This window comes from Teleopsis dalmanni, chromosome X, assembly GCF_002237135.1.
Source record: "Teleopsis dalmanni isolate 2A chromosome X, ASM223713v2, whole genome shotgun sequence".
In the NCBI taxonomy this organism is placed as follows: Eukaryota; Metazoa; Arthropoda; class Insecta; order Diptera; family Diopsidae; genus Teleopsis; species Teleopsis dalmanni.
The window spans coordinates 1,024,064-1,030,292 of NC_051848.1; positions in this window are offsets into that span (position 1 = coordinate 1,024,064).

Below are 6,229 nucleotides of genomic sequence, written 5' to 3' on the forward strand. Positions count from 1 at the left end.
TTTGTCTTCATTGAAAGGTGTTTTTAAATGATAGGTTCCAAGCCCGACTTATAACCTCATATATCCATGAGAAGGATTTCGCTGCACACATTAGTTCACTACGCACGGATGATTGTAGCTATCCAGAAGGAGCTACGTGGAGGCGGTGCGTTAAGTTAGGGAGACAGTGAAAAAGATTGCGATTACATTAATTAATAAATCTGTTGAAACAAATTTGATTAAAAGCCTAATTGAATTTTCTTCCGTTATTAATCACAGTTTTGGTTTACAAATCACAACAATTCCAAAATATGATAAGTAAGAATATTATGTCTTGTGACAAGAATAGTGAAAAAACTTACATATCTGAAGAAAGTTTTTTAATTAAATAAATTATTTGGATGACCGTACAGCTGTTTCGAAATATATTACATTGAATGCTGTGCATTCAAATGCATTCAAATACACACAAGTATATTTCTGCCTTAATATTTAACTATTTTAATATTTGGTAATGATGATATTTTTGTTGTTTTGTTTGCAAAAAATTCGATATTTTGGTGGAGTTAATTGAATTTAATTTTTCTAAGCGCACAGGCTTTGCTCAGTCACTGCCTCGTTTAATGTGCGGCACTTGTGTCATAAAAATTTTATTATTATATTTCAAGGGATAAGTTATAAAAGCCCACATTCGCCAGGAGTCAACAAAGCTACCGAGGACATAGCAACAATAGCAGTGAAGACACCAGAACGCAGACTTGCCGAGTAAGCAAACCGTCGTGCCATTGGATCACTGAACTGACAAGTATGAAAGCAGAAGCTATAACGGCTTAATAAGCTTGGTGGCCGACATTAAAAAGCACATAGCGCAGTTGTGCTTTGTTAATTTTTGTGCTAGGATCATATAATAAATTAATTGAACTTATTTTTTGTAGTATGCTTTATGCGGTGAGCAGCAGGCAGGATGCAGGAGGTAGGAGGCAGTATGCACTATGCAATAGAATTTTGTGTTGTGCAGCGCTTAGCGTGATTGCATCCGAGCCATAACATCCAATTGCCAATACGGCATATGCTTTGACTATAAAATTTTATTGGATAACGTTATGCGCTACATTATTCTTCTCCACTAACAATTAATTTTGATAATTGATTACACGCCAGCCGAAAAGGACTCAACTGGCATTGACTAAGTGCCCCATCCTGGCTGAGCTTAATGAACATTTAACTTAACTTTGAGTTTTTAAACGAATTAAGAAAGCAACAATTGCTGCATTTATTTAAAAACTTCAAAAGTATCCACAAAGTTTGCGCTACAAATTGCCAGTTGACTGTGCACGAAAAGCAAGCATCATAATAAGGATAATTAACCCCGTAACGCAAGCTTTAAAACGAAATGAATGTCTTTTAATTCTATTGAAATGGAGACTGATAAGCCCAGCAAGCCAAAGTGAATAAGGAAGATGGCCATGGTAAGCCAAGCAATGAAAAGAAAAAGAAAATGGAATGAAATTAATTGTGAAATGAACGAGTTTCGTGGCATCAGATATTAAGACTTGGCAGCAAAAGTAAACCGAGCAAGGCTGCATGTAAAGAAGCCATCCTTGCATCGAGCACACACTGAACCTTAAATACCCGCTTTAAATGCTGAACTCAAATACAGAAAGCTTATACCAGCGATGAGCTGTGACTGGAACTCGAGTGGTTCTATCGCGCTATGAAACTAGTGCAGCTCAGCACTTAAGCAAAATATTTTAATTGAATTATGCGGTAGCTGTTATGTACTCTGTAACAAGATACGCCACACAAAATAGCGACTAACGAAAACCGTCAAATAAGCATGGAAGAGATGGCAAAGCACACCGCATAGACCAGATTAGATGATAAGCCAGCCGGGAGTAAGACAATAGAAAATAGAAAACAATGAGAGAAATTTTTATTTACTTTTTAAATTTATTTTTATACGAAGAAGTAAAAAAAGCATAGCAATAAAAATATTTAAAAAAATATATAAAAAAATTGGTAGTCAGAAAATTGTGAACGCAAAGATAATCACGTTCTGAGACTAGAAAGTACATACAATATTATTTAATATAATAATAATTGAAATTTTTGTGAAAGGTGCCATCACTATAATGTTGCCTTGTCTTAATTTTTGTAATTTTTGTGCTGACACTATTGCGTGCCAAGCTGCAATCACTGAGAGCTTTTGGGCCAACCATTTAGTTTCGTGCGCTTTGAAGAGATATAAAACCACATAATTAAGATTTCCGAAACCAAAACCGTAAACATTTATCATAAAAATAGTATTTACCGCACCTTCAGTCAGCGATTTCTATATTTTACGACGACGAGCATTATTTAAAATATGAAAATTGCTTCCACATATAAGGCAAATTGACCACAACGACTCTAAGGACTTTGCAAATTGCTGTATGTTGGCATGTTTATTTCTGGTTTCGGTGGTTCACAATAAATCATATAGACAAAATAAAAATAAATATTTTCAAAGAAACATTTATCAGTTATGATGGTTTTATTAATAAAATACTTTAAGTCCAAAATTGATTGCAACTAATACAGCTGTGTATTGTAGCAACTTTCCATTAATATCAGTACAAATTCTTGAAAATGTGATTTGTTACTCAAAAGAGGCCAATACCTCTTTTTAACTAATACTTCTATAAAACTTCTATTAAAGTTATGGCTTCTAAATTATATTGTGTAGAATATACATAGATAATTCTATAATTATAAAATTGTCGGCTTTCAAAATAATGACAATTCATGCTTCAAGTTTTTTAATGCACTTTTGTGTCATTTTCGAGAATCGAGAGTCGAGAATGCTTTAACGTGGTTACCTGTCATGAAGGCTGAATACCATGGTATTCTGAAAACACTTATCAAGATCATGCGATAATGAACGCCATCCAAGGAGTTCCGTTAGGTCTAAATAATACTGTACGTTTAGACATAGTTTTTTTCCATGGTAGAGAGTCAGGCCTAACTAACAGCTATGCTGATCTTTGGGTCCATTTGAAGTCAGATATGTTTATTAAGTAGAACTCATCTTAGTTTTAATTAACCGGGAAGTTCCTGGAATCCACTTTCTAACAATACAGAAGATCTCTAAGTGGCCACAGAAAGAATTGGGACTAAATCTCTGGATTTTATATAATTTCAAGAGGATAAAATGTTTTCATATATTGACTCTATCTGACTAAATTGATTTAGGAATACATTGTTGTCATTGCATTAACTCAGCGTGTAATATAGGACATCCGTAACTTGTTTGAATCATATTCTGTTGAAAGTACTATGATTAATGCCGTTCAATGTAAATTATGCGAATGGCGTCGACCATTACTCTCCATATTTTTGGTAACACTCCTGTACAGCGATTATCTTGCGGGTTTTTCTTGTGTTTAGAAGGGAATTAATGAGCTTACCTTTCAAAGTGTACACCTAATTCATTGCAATTTGTGAATTCGGTTCTTGTACAATTGTTCTGCTTCAAATGTTGTCATTGTAGACGGACTTGAGACAATAGCTGCTAGATGTAAAAAATGTTTTATTGGCATTAATTTTCTGTCTAGTTGTGCTCTGTATCCGCATCTCAATTTATTGCAGGGCACCGTTATTTGGTTGAGCGGTTAGTCTTTCAAAGCACCGCTAAATTGTACAATGACCAGTCAGTCATCTAATAAGATGAAGAGAAAATAAGTCAGTTTTGTCTTCTGTATTTATATCAAAAGCATGGCAAGCTAAAAGTCTAAAATTCGGCATTTTAAATCCCAGAACACAGTTTTGCCTTATAAGAATTATTACTGTATTAAAAAATTTCCGGAACGAACCTCTCCGTCGTAAAGAGATTTAGAAACACCCATTGCTTCCAGTGTAATGTGCTTTTTCTGACGCTGTGAAAGCCCAAATTCATTTCGAAATTTTAATCATTGTGGCTGTGGGATGTTTGGTAAACTTTAGAAATGTTAAAGTTTTTGGCTATTAGTTGAATTTTGTGATCGCAATCTTGAATCACATATATGTTTTACAAAAATGATAATAGAACATTTTATATTACGCTCCTATTTGTTGTTTTAAAAATCAAGTATATTGCTCAGCAAGTTAATGGCATTTATATCACAACCATTTGAGCTTTTTAGTAAAAATTATAAATCCGGTTGCCTTTGTAAAATAAAAAAAACTGAAATGTAATAAAAATAAAAACCGCAGGAACCCCAACAAATCATACTGATTACATGGAATTAACATTTTCAAATTTGCCACGGATATGCGAAACGATACGCTGAATGCATCACAAAGGCAGAAGGCAGAGAGCAGCGAGCTGAAATGCGGGGAAAGTCTCAACTTGTAACTTGGAAAATCATTATATTTTATTCCATAATAGTGCCAATAACATAGAAAACTCATTATTTTAAGAAACTTTTAAGCGTGTTTTTGTATTTTTAACCATATTTGCTGCACTTTTGTATCCTTGCAACAGAATACATTCACGCGCATAATTGCAGCAATAAAAAGTAAAGTTTATGACTTAACGAAACTATCAAAGAAAGCTAACACAGTAAAATATGTAAAATATAATAAAAAGCGCGAAAAAGGAGCAGTGAAATTTGTATAATGAGTTAACTAAAAGTTTTCATTCCATTCACTTTTTATATTTTCCAACTTTTTCCGTTGCAGTTTTCCTATTTTTCAGTTATTTTACATTTTTCAAGTTGATTTTCACACGCAACCAAAGAAAACTGCTTTCAGTGTTGAAGTGCGTTTTCGTGTTTATTTATTTTTACCACTCTAAATTTCTAGTCTATTTGAGGCTTCATTATGCAAAACAACAACAATAATAATAACAATAATATTCATAACTGCAAGTTAATAATAATAATAATAATAATAATAATAATAATAATAATAATAATAATAATAATAATAATAATAATAATAATAATTTTTTTTTGTATTTCGAGGCTGGGGAACAAAAAATGTCTACACACACCCGCAGAAAACGTCTTTCTGTGGGTAGTGCACGGTTCGCGCTAATCGCTGACATGCTAAAAAACTCCCCTTTCCAGGATGAAGCACATGACCCGGAACCACCACTAGGTATTGTTTCAGGTCATGCACATCCTGATTGTAAGATATAATCTTACGTCGCTGCTGTTGTACCTGCGTCCAGGCGCCTCTTTTTTGCGCGAAGTACTGCCTCCACGTGCCTCGCCACCACGTTCCAGTTGTTTTCACTTGCTAGTAGTAAGGGTACTACATTTTCCGGGGTCCAAATGCCGCCTATCTGTGCTTGCAGGTTGGTTCTCTCGATTAACCATTGATTGCATTCAAAAAACGTGTGTTCTACATCGTCGACATCAGCATCGCCATAAATGCAACTCTGCTCCTCTCGAATATTCATCCGGTACAGATATTTGCCGAAGTACCCGTGCCCGGAGAAGAATTGTGTCAGGTAATAGTTTACCTCGCCGAACTTCCTTGTGGTCCAGGCGACTAAGTCCGGGATGAGTCTTGCAGTCCACCTACCACTAGTTTCGTTAGTCCACCGACTTTGCCACTCTATCATTGTGTGTTCCCGATAATTTGTGGCTACGCTGCTGTTTTCGTTGCTTTGGCGGCTTAACCATGCTTGCCTCCGTTCCATGGCCATGAGGTCGATGGGTATTGAGCTGCTTATAACAAGGACCGCCGCACCTGAAACCGTACGGTATGCAGATGCTACCCTGAGTGCCGTTGTTCTCTGGATTTTTTCGAGCGCATTTCGCTTCTGGTTAATCTGTAATGCATTAGACCATACTTCAGAACCGTAGAGTAGAATCGCGTTCACAACTGTCATTAGCAGTTTTCGCTTGTCTTCTGTTGGGCCGCCAACGTTTGCCATTAGCTTGCTTAAGGACGCTGAGGCCTTTGAAGCCTTTTCACCTGCATGTTTTATGTGGGCCCAAAACGACATCCTGGAGTCCAGCTGGATGCCCAGATATTTCATTTCCTTGGACGTTTTAATGGTAGAGTTCCATACCCGCATTTCAATTTCCAAGGGTATTTGCTGCTTCGTTAATATAATGAGTTCTGTCTTCTCAGTTGCTAGCTTTAGACCGCGGTCATCCATCCATTCCATCGTGCGTAGCATGACCTGATTTAGTCTGAGCTGTGCTTCGGTTACATTTCGTGCTGTGATGACTGCGGCTACATCATCGGCAAAGCCTACTAGGTGTACGTTGTCCGGCAT